The sequence below is a fragment of the Podarcis cretensis genome, assembly GCF_951804945.1.
Source record: "Podarcis cretensis genome assembly, chromosome: 2".
Classification (NCBI taxonomy): Eukaryota; Metazoa; Chordata; class Lepidosauria; order Squamata; family Lacertidae; genus Podarcis; species Podarcis cretensis.
Window position 1 is genome coordinate 51,448,883 of NC_137171.1, and position 15,605 is coordinate 51,464,487.

The 15,605-nt window shown below is 43.3% G+C and overlaps 1 protein-coding gene across 2 annotated transcripts in view; it reads right to left on the reverse strand.

Moving 5' to 3' along the window:
- ADRB2 (adrenoceptor beta 2) overlaps nt 1-15,605 on the reverse strand; it is a 64,146-nt gene that overhangs the window by 29,632 nt on the left and 18,909 nt on the right. The window lies entirely within an intron of this gene.

The window sequence follows — 15,605 nt, forward strand, 5'->3', positions numbered from 1 at the left end:
TGTTTGTGGGAAGGAGAGGGTGTTGTTCAATCTTAAAAATAGTTTCAGCTCTGTCAATTGTGGGACAAATAGGGTTTCGATCCTCCATAAGGGTTTTGCCAAGGCTGCATGAGAAGGTCATGCTCACAAGGAACTTGGCTACAGTACACTAAGCTTGCCTCTCCATCCATTCTGCTGTCATCCCAGTAAGCCAAGTTACTGAGCTGACTTTCAAGTGGCAGGCAGCACCTGTTATATAACAAACTGAAAGCAGCCTGACATAACAGAGCCTGCTCAGAGTCTTAAATATAAACACAAGGCAAGTAATGACCTGAAATTCCTGGGTGGAGCATGTGTAACAACCAGATCTAGGCTTCTTTGGGGCTATAATTGCACCACATTATTTCTAGGTCGCTGGTTTTTTGGCAGAGACATGGAATGATAGGGCTGAACCAATAGCAGAACTCCGCCCCCCTTTTTTTTACAGATTCAAAAATCGCCAGATTGTTTTGGTGTGCTGTGGGGGTTCATTCTAAAAGGGGGTGAATATCCTTTGTCTGTTGTATGGTGTCATGTTTATTACATGATTCCCTTATTGGAATCACTTTGAGAAGGGAAATGAAAAATGATGTTGAAAGACAGAAATGGCACTGTACCTGACTGGGAAAGTGCAGAATACTTAGTGATTAAGGGTTCTAGTTGCTGTTGCTGTTTTAAAAAAGAAATATTTACCCTCCAGAATAAAACTGAAATAGGCAAATATTCAACCCAGGACTATTTAATAATCACCAGTTTGATCCAGGTCATCTTTTAGTCTGTTGATATAAAACAAACGGAGCTTGGGAAGCAGCTTGGCTCGCTGATGACACAATGGTTTCCAGTGAGAGATATAAGAAGGCGAAGCCTCAGAGCAGCGCTGGGATGAGAGGAAAACTTTAATGGAAAGTATGAAACACATGACGCATTGCACACCTTCCCCAGGGGCAAAGGAATACTTGGAATACTTCAGCATGGCATCATAATGCAACATTGCATCCATGGCAACTGGGTATTTGCTTGGAATATACCCATTCTAGCACCTTCTGTGTTCTCATCCCTTGACTGCTCTACTCTCCTATGAAGCTACCATTTCCCCAAATCTTATATAGACATAAGACTCTTAATTTTCTAATGCAGCTTTCCTGCTTTTGAAGAGTTGGTTTATCTTAGCTAAAACATTGCAAAACGTAATTATAGATAAAGGTTTAGGAGTTCAGAAAGTGGAAGAGCCAGTTTTGCATTGTCTTCCAGTTCAGCTTCCAGTGCAAGAAAAAACACACCACTGAGAGTTTTCAGTTAAAAAAAGAGAGATCACACTGTTCCATAAAATATTGCTGTTCCTTGGGGCATGCCACAATGGCCACATATGCATTTAAAGCAATATCATACATCAGTCATGGCTTCTGGGAACTGTGGCTTGTTAAGGGTGCTGAGAGTTGTTATTCAGCTCACAAAACTACAATACCCAGAGTGTTCAAACAACCAATCCTTCTTCACAGGAAACTCTAGGAACTGTAGCTTTCTGAAGGGAATAGGGGTCCCTTAACAACTCTCAGCACCACTGCTTAAATGAGGGTGGTGGTTGTGATTATTATGATTATTGTTTTAATTTATTATACACCCATCTTCCTAAGGTTCCAAGATGGGTTGAAACCATTTAAAATACATTAAAAACAATTAAAAACAACTTAGAATCACAAAGAGAGGGTAGGTTCTAAAAATATACCTCTTAGGTGAGAAAGGGCAGAGTTTAAGGCATGGCAGTGAGTTAGCATTTATGAATCAGCTTTTGCTAATGCATTAGAATTACGCAGGTTTAAACTATTTAAATTGAATTACTGAGGCAAATACACAGCATACCGGCACATGGCGGAAATGAATGCCTAGGAATGTGCAAGGGATATTTTGCATTGTTACAACTTGCAGTAGCAGTGCTGAACAGCTTACTGATTCTTTGGGCATGTGCTGATCCACAGTGAATCAAACAGAGGATTTGGGGGGAATAGTTAAAGTATCACAAGTAGTCTGTTCCACACCTCATTTCTATTGCTCATCATTTGTCATGTAAAACCCCTAGGGTTGGGCAGCTAGGGTGCAGCCCTTTGGGTTTTGTATGCTGTGTTTCTCATGCATAGTCTAGCCATTTTTTTTTTCCTATTTCCACTTTCGCTCACGTAACACTGCTTTCCTTGAGGCCAGGCTTTCACATAACAAAGAACATGCCATTGCTTCATTAAAAGAACTATCGGAAAGATGGGTGTGAAGGGAGAAGTCACATAAACACAGAAAGCTCTTGGCAATCAACCAATGGAAGGGGCTAGAGAAAAGGCAAATGAGCAGCTGGTGGGGAAGAAAAGTTACAGCTTTTGAGATTGAGATTGGTAAGTATTGACATACTGTAGCTTCTGGAAGATTTCTGGATGACAGGACCAGTTCAAATGGTCTAGCACAAAATCACAGGCGAACAATGAAGTTCACATGATAGCTGCAACCATGCCACACAAAACTGAATGTTTGCAGTCACTTTCATCAATTATCTCATAGTCAGTTTTCCTACATGATTACTTCTTGGTGCCTCAGGCAGCTACCTGACATTCAATCTGGAGGTGATAAATCCATCAAGGATTTGCTTTCCCATAATCTGAGAACGTGAATTCACCAAGAAGTGTTTCCATTTGAAAGAAGATCATTCTTCACCTGAAGTTGATGCCTGTGTGGAAGGTGTAGCGACTACATAATTTAAAATCAACTTCATAGATGTCTAGGTTGAACAGTGAAAGGTAGGCAGCTGGAACAGAGTTCAATTCCCCACTCAGCCATGAAGCTCACTGGGTGACCTTAGGCCAGCCACTGGCTCTTGGCCAAGCTTACTTTGTTGTGGAGTGTGGAAAAGCCATGTGGGAAATAGTAGCAATAATAATTATCTGTAAAACTTGGCACACTTAGGCATCTCCTCCCAAGGCAGATCTAAATTACTTTACTGGTGCACCACCCTCCCTCTGGCTCCTCCACCCATGCCACCAGCAACATGGCTCCTATTTATTCTTTATCAACAAGTGGTTTCCTCAGAAACATGTTAGGTGCATTGCTGTCTGTCAGTGAGGTGGTCATTTGCCCTTTTTTCATTATGAGAGTCAGAATAATTTTCTTTTCACCACTGAACACTGACTGTAATACTGACAGACACTGACATGTCTGCTCCACACCCATGGTGAGCATGGACTTGCAGAGAACAAGGAGAAGCCTGGGTGGAAGAAAGTGACTTGCTATTCGTCTTAAAGGGACAAAACCATGTACAACAACAACAACAAAAAGGACTGGATGCAGCTAGGGAACTGGGGAAACAATGGAACAGTTGTGTATTAATGCAGATAACTGACCCTGATAGAGGAACTGGCTTAAAAATTGCTTTCCAGAGACACAGAGTCTGCCTTTACACTCACCACCACTCCTTCAGAAAAAAAGCAGGGAGAGGAAGAAAATGTTTAGAAAACAACCTTCTTTGTTGATTAAAATAGCAAAGCGCAACACAGCTTTGAGGCATTAATGTTCTGAAATATGAGAAAGCAGCTCCATAAAGAACTGTGCAGACAATCCAAGTGGGTACAAATGTGGAATAGTATCATGCCTGTTGGTTCCACTTTGGCTTCCTTGGGCTAACTTATTCATGGGGCTATGCAAGTATCAAACAATGTGCATAGGCTCTTAATATATACTCTACACCCAGCTAACAGGAAGGATACAGAATATTCAGAGCCTTTGCACACTGGTATGCTTGCACATAGGTACATAGTCACTTTGTGACCAGTAGGGATGGGGGGGAAATTCTATTCAGTTCCCATTTAAAGGCAAATTTACCCAATCTGCATTTTCTGAAACAATACATGAATTGAAACACAGCCATCCATCAAAATTTGCACTTGGATGAATTTGCTTTGCAAACGTGTATATTAGGCGAAATTGACACTTAAATGCTAGTGAATTAATAGTAATTCACTATTACTATTAAGGAACTTCCCTTTGTAATTTTGGTTGTCTATATTTATATGTACTTGTTTAAAGCAAAATCAAAGTTTAATTTTTTTAAAAAAATGCTAGTGATTTTCAAGAGGAGTGTGTGTGTGTGTGTGTGTGTGTGTGTGTGTGTGTGTGTCTGTGTGTATCACAAACTAATGTAGAAATGTGGAGAAATGAAAAGGGAGAGAAATGAAAACTGACAGATTTGCCCATCCCTCCTATTTGATTCACACCAAACTATTTGATTATTACAGTGTCCTAGGAAGAGATATATCACCATCACCATCGTATTCTTTATTTGTTGCAATCTGTACATGCCACCATTCTGTTCGATAGTTCCAAGACTTTGAGAAACTTGTGACTTAAGTAAATGACAGCACAATCCTATACATGTCTGCTCAGAAGTGAACACCCATTGAATGCACAGGGGTTTATTCCTGGGTAAGTGGTATAGGAAGATGACAGTCTGCAGCTTTCACATGCAAGGAGTCAGGACTAGGAGAAGTGGGGAGGGGACATAGGGCTGCATGCTGGGATACATAACTGTGCAATGTGAAGTAATGAAAGGTGTCTTCGTATGTATTCATGAGAAACAGCCTATCTGTCACTGTGATGAAAAACAGACACCCAGGGACAGACAAGAAAAGCAAACAAACAAGCCTATAAAAGTAAAAAGACTGCTTTGGTTCATATACCAGAAGTCAAGAAATACAAGCTGTAGATCAGGAGTGCTAAACCTTTTACCCTCCAGCAAAATGGAGTTAAAATAACTGCCCCTTGTTGCCAGAGTTCGAAGTACCTTCAGATGGTTCAGTCAGCACAAGGAAGGAGGAGGGGAAGGACTCAAACTGAGTAACATATTTCTGGCCATTCTGTTACTGGTAGCATCAGAACTTTGTTTTTATGTTAAGAAGGAGAAGAAGGCTATGGTGTATTTGACACAAACCCCAGACACAGGAGTGAAATATGGTTTTCAAAAAGCCCTAAAATGGTTCATCAATTAGTTTACCCTAAAACAAGCAGTGACTTTGAATTATGCCAAGGCAAAATACATGTGACGTTGAGTCCTGCATATGTTTCACATTCATACACACACACTCCAAAGCAATCACTGAAATTTGCAATGTAGATCCTAACAATACACTGGGAGAGGGGTGCTTAACTCTTCAGTGGCTATATCCCCCACCCCAACCTTCCACTGCAGGTGGCAGCTTTCTGCAGCTGCTTTCCATCACAGGGGGCAAAATAAGGGGAAGCATTCATTCTGTTGAGTGCAGCTCATAGCCTGAGCAAGCAAGCAAACTGGCAAGCTGCAGAGACAACAGAGAAATGATGCATATGCATATGCCCAAGGCACTTAGCAACAAACTGTACATTTAGCGACCCTTACAGAGGAGTCAACTCCTAGACCATACAGCACTGTAGTTCAGTCTGAGACAGTGAACGCTCAGTAGCTGTGGTATCACACTAAGGGAACTGTTAGTTTTGGTACGCTTCATGGACCAATGGGGAAAGGGAGGTGGAGGTGACTCGGCTGGCAGCCTTGTGGGACTCCCTATCCATCCAGCACCATCTGCAGTGCCCACTGTTTATTCATGGGAACAAGCTGTCTCTGACACAGTTCCAGTTTATGCAGATCTTTAGGGGGAAGGTGGATGGGATCAGGGCTGGCCCAGGATGATTCTGCAGATCAGTCCTTTTGGAGGATGCGGGTGGGTAGCTGTGGCAGCCATTGCAGCAAGTACAGTGGTACCTCGGGTTAAGAACTTAATTCGTTCTGGAGGTCCGTTCTTAACCTGAAACTGTTCTTAACCTGAGGTACCACTTTAGCTAATGGGGCCTCCCGCTGCTGCCGCACCTCCGTTGCACGATTTCTGTTCTCATCCTGAAGCAAATTTCTTAACCCGAGGTACTATTTCTGGGCTAGCAGAGTCTGTAACCTGAAGCGCCTGTAACATGAAGCATCTGAAACCTGAGGTACCACTGTATGAGCACATCTGAAATGATAACAGTAGGTCAGTTGTGCTCTAGGGCCATGACAATTTCTTAAAACTGGAGGTAGCAAAGAGGGTGCGGACGATGACCAGGTAGAATCAAGGGGACGCTATGGCCACAGCAAACACAACAGGCTTTTCTCCCCCACCCCAGCCACTCCTCCTACAGGATCATCTTTTGAGCAGAGAATTGGGCAGTCAGCAACAACCTGGGTGCTAGTCATCTTGCCTACACTGGGTGGTTTGCTAAGACGGTCATGCAGTGTGATGCCTCACCTGTTGTCATCATGTGCTTACGTCTACACATGCTGGTATACCTGTGTTTGCATGTGAAGCGGGGACATACACATGCCTTTAGCTCAGAATCACAGTGCCATAGGGAAACTTTCTTTTGCACCAGGGGAAATGAGTAATCAAATCACAAACCAAAGCTTGGAATCAAAGAATACTGGGGGTTTAAAAAAAAAAAAATTAAAAGCCTCATGCCACTGCAAGTTCAAACGGAGCATTATAAACCTGTTTTAAAGGGAAAGAATCCCTCAGTCACCTTGTTGCATTCAAAAGGAAGCACAGGCAATCGCAGCCCATTGAAATGTTCCATACGCAGCGCTTGTTTCGCAAGCAGCGGGCATTTTCAAGAGGGCAGGGAAGCAGTTCAGCACAGTCCTAGTGGCAGCAGGTATCCCCACAGAAATGCATGACCCGCAGAAGCAAAATGAAGGAAATAATGCCTTTGTAATAACTTGCAGACTGAAGCAATGTGGGGAGGGGGCCGGACCTAAATATCCAGGTAGATATAAGAACTGAGCAGTGAAGATAATAACCTTAAACCTAAAACAACTATATTCCTGGAAAGCATTTAAATATAAGTCCTTCTGTGTACAGGAAAAGCTCCCAACCTCAAACGAAGCAATAGACAGAGGGCTAGGATGGCCAGCACTTAGGACACACAACCACAGTGGTGTAGGCATAATTCAGGAGCCATTTACCTGGATGGGGTGGGGCTAGGTGGTGGTGAGGCTGCGGCTGGGAGGGCAAACTGGCAGCACTGTGGATGCTGCTGGTGTGCCCCGCAGACCCAACCTCAGAGCCAAACGACTCCCCCCTTACAGCCTCCAGATAAATGGCAGTGATGCTGCTATAGGAAAATTGGCTCCACTATCTGTTGATGCATAGAGGTCCAAGGAAAAAGTACAAATAAAGACAAATTTACTGTTCATTGAAAGATGGCCATAGCCTTCTGTGTGCATGAAGAACATCCAGGCTCATGGTTAGTCTATGAAAAAGCTGCTGCTCACAACTGTATGAAGAACTAAATAGATTAAACCAGTGGTATCCAATTGGGTCCCCTTTAAATGTTAGTGGACTACAATCCCCATCATCCCTCAGCACTGGCCATGTTAGCTGGAGCTGGTGGAAGTTGGAGTCCAACAACATCTGGAGGCACCCTCTTGGCTTCCTCCTGGGCTAAATGTTTGCCTTGCAGCTAAACTGCATACAACAGTAGAGACATTCAGAACAACTGCATTACCTCAGATACTGTATATGTTGTGCGAGTTTCTATGGACTGTTTCAGCCAGTAGCTGGTTGCTCCTGGCTGGTCCTCCTGAAGAGCAGATTGTAGCTGCACAAAATATGTTCTACATTTGGGATCCCAGATGTCCTCTAAACAAACAGCGGCCCACTTTTCCAAGGAGCAGAGTTTGTACAGTTCACTGTTTATGTTCACAGGAAAATAAAAATTTCCTAGCCCAAAGCAAATAGTGAGGCAGAAATATTCATAAGAAAAATAAGAGGCAGTTGAAGCAGTGTGTGTGTGTGTGTGTGTGAGAGAGAGAGAGAGAGAGAGAGAGAGAGAGAGAGAGAGAGATCCTAGAAACAGGATATGTACTTAGTTCCATGTAATGAGAAAACCACAGAGCGCTTCAGCAGCTGTAATTTTGAACGAAAACATTCACATCCAGTTACTGGAATACTCTCCTGCAATACTAGCAAAGCATCTCTTTGCTGCTGCTTTGGAGGTAAGTCAAGCAGAATCAATTGTCCCAACAAGCCCCTGAAAAACTTGGGTTTTAAAAAATAATCTGGGAGACCTTGTATGCCACCTTGGAGAAAAGGCTGAATATAAATGTGATGGTATTTGAGGGGGAGCCTAATGCTGGCAGCAGTCCATATGGAGGTAGCCAGATGCTGAAGATCGAGAGCAAGCCACACCATACAGTGCTGGTTCGACAAGCTATAGCAACCAGCACAAATGAGCCACTGCAACCTTCCAGGCTCAGCATCACAAGATAATTTGATACAGACATGGTTTCCTTTTTTTGTTGTATTCAAACAGGAAAACACATGTGCACAGACCTCCATATAATCAAGTGTCATTCTGAAGAGACCTGTTTCTCTGGAAAAGGTCTTCCCAATGGCCTTAGAGTTTGTGTCCAGTGGAAAGTTCTCTCACTGCTAATGATGCCTCAACATCCTGGTTGCTTGTTTTCTATGCATTTATGATACTGTTGTCTTTATATCACCGAAACAAATTAACAGACAATATTGTGAATTGGCTAGTAGTGGGGTGGGAGAACAGTTCAATTTGGTCCACATTTCAATGTGAAGCTCCCTCATTTGAACTTCCCAAACCGATTTGTGAACAGAAATGCACCTATCCTTCAAATTTCGCACTTCTCTGAATTTTGCAATGCAATTCTCCAACTAAAACATGTGCAGAAGAATGACTACACTGGAGAAAACATGCCTACAAATGCATATAGTAGTGGGGGGGGGATGCATTCTGTTACAGGAAATTGCTTGCATAAAACCATCCTAGGCAAAATTGCACACAGAAAGGTGCATATTAAGAGAAACCAAATTGCTGGTGCATTTTCATGAGGATTTCTTGAAATCCCTTTTAAATTCCACATTGCAGAAATTAAGACTGGGAGAATGAGAAAACGAGAGAGATCAGAATCGACAGATCCATCCACCCTTGAGTTTAGATAAAGAAGAAACAAGGCAGCAAGGAAACCGCCCAAGCACCTCCTTTGCCTGAGGACATATTACTAATAAAATGGCACCCTTGTGAAACCTTTTGCTTTCCTGATTTCAAAACCTAGTTACTTCCTTCTGCCTTTTATTTCTCATGCCTCCCGCTTCCATAAACTGCATTTGCTAGTCACAGAAAACGGGTCCCCTATTCTGCTCTTCCACCTTTCTGGCTTTGCAAAGCTAGGGCAGAATACGAAGGCCAGTAAAAGATCTTCATTTGCATGGCTTGCAGTTATTAACAACAGTGGAAACACCCCATTAAGAGAAAATATCATGAAAATGATTTATAGGTGGTACATGACCCCAGTCAAGCTTGCGAAGATTTATCATCTGCCCAATAATAAATGCTAGAAATGTAATGAGACTGAAGGTACCTTCTTTCACCTTTGGTGGACCTGCCCAGAGATTAAAGCCTTTGGGGAAATGATCTATAATGAAATTAAGAAGGTACTTAAATGTACCTTTCACAAGAAACCAGAGGCATTTCTCTTGGGCATGGTCGGCCAACTGGTGTCAAGGAAGGATAGGACTTTTTTTATGTACGCCACTACAGCAGCAAGGATCCTTCTAGCAAAGTATTGGAAGACACAAGAACTCCCCACACTGGAAGAATGGCAGACGAAAGTGATTGACTTTATGGGATTGGCAGAAATGACTGGCAGAATTCGTGACCAAGAGAAAGAGACGGTGGAGGAAGACTGGAAGAAGTTCAAAGCTTATCTTAAGAACTGTTACAATATTGATGAGTGCTAAAATGTCAAGGGAAAGGAAGATACAGAATTGCAGCGGAAATTGTTTGTTGAAATAAGATGAAATTGAGAAAGATAATAAGTTTTAATTAATTGGAGTAAAGGGTTGCTGAAAAATTGTAAAATATGGATGCAAAAAGGGTGAGGTATGGGGAAGTCCGAGAAAGAAGGCTTATGAAAATGAGGTTATGAAATTATATCTGTGTGTTTGTTTTTGTTTGTTGATGTGTGTATGTTGTTTTGTCTTAAAATTGGAAAAATAATAAAAATTATATATATATATATATATATATATATATATATATATATATATAAAACACCCCATTAAAAGCAGCAAAGGATTGGCTGTTCTAAGAGAAAATGGCCAGGAGACTCCAGGGGCAGGTGGGTGGAGGGAAACACCATTAATTTGCCATAATTAATAATGGTCTGTGCTTTCTTTCATTTCTGCATGGAGCAACCACAGCCAGGTCAAACTGGGACGTTCTAATGAGTAATGGGGATAATGCTTACTTGTAACTCTGTCGCATAGGTGCCCATGCACACAACACATTGGCAAAATAAGGTAGAACTGTTGCCAAGTTTGTCTCTGTGAGATCACTGTTATTATGACCAACAAGTGCCAGGCAAAAACGTTCTGTAAAATTCTCCAGGAAAAAAATGCAAACTTCAATGTTTATCACTTGAATGAGTGTGAAATGAAGCCTGAGGCTGACAAGCTCGAAAAGGCCTACCTGGAGGAGAGTCAATTATGAACAAGGCTGCTGTTTATGACCATTCCCGGAATGAAGTCAAGACAAGGTCCAGCTTCACTCTGCTCCCAGCCAGTGGTGGCTCTTGGAAGATTAACTTATCATTGAGGCATGTCACAGCCTTACAGAGTGTAAGGAAAGAAGGTATTGAAAAGATTCAGTGGCAGAAACAGCAAAGACTAATCAGTCTGGAATCTTAGAATGATCCAAAGTATGTGGCAGATAGCTGAAAAGATGGGCACATGACCAAAGTTTGAAAGAAACTTCCTAAGAGGAAGGCCCATCGTGGCAGACCTAAATAACCCCTACCACCACCCGAATTTTATGATTACATGGCTAAGTAAGATCCTAACAAAGATGCAGTTAGCCTCCCCGAATATCTCCAACTCTTTGTCAGTAATTTCCTTCAGCATTTTCTTATTGATTTCAAGGTCCAACTCAAAACAGGCATATGATATGGCATTATTAGAATTCTCTGGACCAGCCTATATTGTCCTATGCACTTTGTGTTCAACCATCTCTTAAGCACAGATTAATGAAACTTTTGTAGTCAAAACATCATGCCAAAATCACAATTGACCCCAGAGGATTCCATGAAGTTGGATAATAGCCATATGTACTACAGGTTTTTTGGGACGCGGGTGGCGCTGTGGGTAAAACCTCAGTGCCTAGGACTTGCCGATCGTATGGTCGGCGGTTCGAATCCCCGTGGCGGGGTGAGCTCCTGTCTTTTGGTCCCAGCTCCTGCCCACCTAGCAGTTCGAAAGCACCCCTAAGTGCAAGTAGATAAATAGGAACCGCTTTATAGCGGGAAGGTAAACAGCATTTCCGTGTGCTGCGCTGGTGCTGGCTCGCCAAAGCAGCTTCGTCACGCTGGCCACGTGACCCAGAAGTGTCTTCGGACAGCGCTGGCTCCCGGCCTCTTAAGTGAGATGAGCGCACAACCCTAGAGTCGGACACGACTGGCCCCTACGGGCAGGGCTACCTTTACCTTTACCTTTACTACAGGTTTAACCACAGTGGAACTCTCAAGAGATGTCTATGGTAGTTACTGAGGAATAAGACCATTTAGAAATCAAGGAGTAAGTACATTGCTATCAAAATGGAGATGGAATTTATTTTTATATTGATGGACCATGCTACTTAATGATTTGTCTCATTCAGGAATAATATTGGAGGCAGGTATGATACAATTGCTTTGTTCATCTTGTCATTTTAACCCTTGCATCCTTGAGCCCAATGCTACCCCCTCCCTTCAGTAGGTAGGAACACTTATACTTTTCACTATAATAATGCCTTCTTAAAACAAAACTTAAAGACAGTTTAATAAGCTTTTGCTAACAGGGCAAATGCTTTTCATTGCAAACTGCTGAACATTATTCAGTCTGGTACAAATTCTACAGAAAAGACTTATAATACGTAAATGCTGGGAAACAGAGAATAAGGAGACTTCTCTTCCAGGAGTAATAATGTCATTAGCATTCAGTGTGAAGCAGCATTTCCTATGTAACACATTGTATATTTATTGGTTTTCAATAGGTATGTGGTGCCATCAGCTCTAGTCAATGTGCCAAGAGTCAGGGATGATGGGAGGTGTAGTTCAGCAACATCTGGAAGGGATCACATTGGCTACACCTGCAGTAGGTTCTCTGGATTAGTTTTAAAAACACTCTTTGTGTACACCTAACACAAACATCCACCAGTCCACTGGTATCTGACTTAAGCAATCTGCACCACCTGGGGATTCAATTATCTTGCTCATGGAACTCCATGTAAAGAACATCACCGCAGTCTATCCACGAGATTACCAATCTGTGAATAATTATGGCAAGATCTCTGTTTTCTAGGAAGCGGGTGCAGTTGGTCAACCAGATGCAATGGCTAGCAAGTGCTCCTACCTAGAGCTGCCACCTGTACCTCTAGGAGCACATCTGAGTCCAGGAGGACACTAAGGATGACAGCTATGTATGTATGTATGTACCTAAGTATGTTGGCAGGAACGTGACACACACACACACACACACACACACCCGAGTGCAGGGGAAGAGTCAGACTCAGAAATTGAGCTAAGTGAACGAGGGATTGATTCTGCAGATGAGAGCTGGCTGACAGTCGAGAAAGGGCAGTTTGACCCTCCCCTTCCCGGGGAAGACTCTGTTAGCTCTCAAGGAGAGGAAGAGTTGAAAGGCAGCCAGAGTGTTGCTAGGCAATCAGCAGATAAGCAGAGTTCTGAGTCTGTGTTGAGGGAGGGAGGAGGGGGAAGGTCAGCCTCTCAGTCCCTGATCCAGGCGTCTGGATGAAGATGGCAACGGAAGGGCAAGAGGGGAAAGGCGGGAGTCTGGCGTCCTTCCTGCTGTGGGAGGGGAGAAACGTCAGACTGAGCAACAAGCGTAAATGTGAGCAGGTGAGATGCTGGGCTCTGGATGTGTCTTTTTGTAAATAAATGTACATAAAACTGCTGGAGAGTCATTACTTCTTACTGGGGCTTGCTTGCCTGCCAGAGATCATTGCATATGGTACGATAACCCTGGTCCCTTGAGAAAGAGCCTAATGGGCTACACAGAAATCAAACACCAATTTTTACCTTCCCATCTCTAGGTGTCCTCTAGCAGCTCCGCATACCTCAATTTCGGGCTTACGTGGGAGAGAGTGATACAAAGCCATCTGCATAGATTGCCAAGTTCAAATTCCAGAATCCACTTTGATAGTCATGGCTTCCTTCAAAGAATTCTGGAAACTGCAGTTTCTTTAGGGTGCTGGGAAGTGTAGCTCTGTGAGGGGTAAACTATAGTTCCCATGATTCTTTGGGAGAGAAAGAGTGCTTTAAATGTATGGTGTGGGTGTGATCTATGCAAGTCTTTTTGGTGTTCAGAAAAAAATGGAATTTAGAAATATGCCAAAAGATTCTGTCATCTTGCTCCACACACCTCTCCTCTGCCAAATAACTTTTCTTAGAAGTACGTGCAGCTCAGATATTAAAAAATGACTAGAAGGAATGACCAGGCTGGATTCTTGTTCCTCAGCAGTAGTCAAGTCCTTTCATTGTGGTCAATCACCAGTATCAAAACAAAAAACCACCAATTACAAAATTTAAAAGCTCAAGGCAAGGTAAAATAATATAAAATCATGTATAAAATAATATAAAATCATGTATACATGAAAGTGCAGTTTTGTGTAGTCATTTATCTGTCAAAAAGGAAACCCTTCTGACCTAGGAGTGTCCATTGGTCAATATGTTCTACTAATCCTAGGTGCTAATCATTATATGTCGTATTTTAATAGCTGCTGCACAAAATTTGGCCTCCTTCCCCAGCAGTAGATCAGGTGGGCTTAGGGATTCCCCAAGGACACCAGATGGTTGTAGCCTGCTGCTGTGTGTGCAGATCCCTGCTCTAGAATTTTGCAGCAGTTTCATATGCCTCTGGTGGATGATCTCAGTGCAGAAACAGTGCACATATCACAAAAAATCCCCTTGTTTGGATCAAGGCACATTCCCTGAGGATTCCAGAGGCAACGCTAGGCTGTGATATCAAACTGGGGGATGTTTGCAAGGCTGGATGTTTATGAAGTTGACAGTGACAAAAGCCAGGATTTTCTCGTGGTGGGTGTATGTTGCCTTTTCTTCGTTTTTGGCTCTCCAAGCCAAAGCAAACTTAGCTGTGCTGAGAAACTGTGTCACTTCCTGAGATACCCGCTACTGCTCTCAAGTTTGTGGCTGTCGAGCGTCAGCTCGTGAGCAAAGTTCCTGACCTTAATTATGCCATTTTTTCTGTTGTTCAACCCAGCGGAATCACACACCCCTCCCCTGCCCTTCACGGCCGCAGCACGGTACTGTACAGTTTGTCATCACCTAGCGTTGCGAGTGAGATCTGACCACAGCTGCCACTTAACACCTGCTAACACGTCAGCTTGCAGACTCATAAGGGAGAAGGGGCCCAAGAGGAACAGCTCACATGTTATTCTCCCAATGGCAATCTAAAATAAGTTAATTGTATTCGATGGCACAGAAGCACATTTATACGGGGCTTCCATTCTGAAAGTACAAACTGTTTGCAAACCATTGAAGTTCAGTCATATGCAGTCCTGTTGTGCATGACAAGACACTGAGATTTTTAGGCACAGATATACATTTTACCACTGCAAAGGCTTCTAACAAAGAGTTGACAGCAACATGCATTATGGCACAGTGATAGGGCAGAAGTTTTGCTTGCAAAAGACCCCAGGTGCAATCCTTGGCATGTCCTGGGGAATAATTCCGTCTGAAATCCTGAGGAGCCAGTAAGTGAAGACAATACTGAGACGATCTGGATAAGCTAATGAGCTGGCCCAAAATAAGGCAGCTTTCTATGAGACAGTTGGAGGTCCTGATGTTGAAAAGTCTGGTTCTGGATACACAACCCTGTTACATCTGATCTAGATGTAACCCATGATTCCAGCATCATGCGAATGAGTTCTAACTTTTCCTATGACATGACGCTAAGGCTTAAGCTGCTAGTCCTCAACACTGGCTGCAGTCACCTGTCAGTCTTCTTTTAGCACCCAGTTGCATTTCTAGTACTAGAGACCTACTTCTGCTACTCTCAAAACCAACCAATAAAACCTAAAGCAGGGGTTGGCAACCTAAGGCCCATGGGCCACAAGCGGCCTACAGGAGTTGTTTTACCGACTCCCGAGCCGCCCCCAAACCGAGCTGCCCACTTGGCGAGTCCCCACGCACTATGCTAAACTGGCACAGCACGGCACAGGGACTCGATTCCGTGGCGCCAGAAATCGCGTCTGCGCAGATGCAGATGCCGGAAATCGCAGGCGCGCACGCTCACGCATGCCCGCAATCCGGCCCACAGAGGGGGCTCCGTGGCAGTGAACTGGCCCAGGCAAGGTAAGCCTTGCCAACCCCTGACCTAAAGCAATGTTTCCTTATCCAGGATTCTTGACAGTGAGCAACCATAGGCATCCATTCCTTTATCTTCCCACCCAGAACCAACGTATTGTTGAGCTCCGAGGCTTTTGCCCCAATCATTTCCAGAAAAGGATGG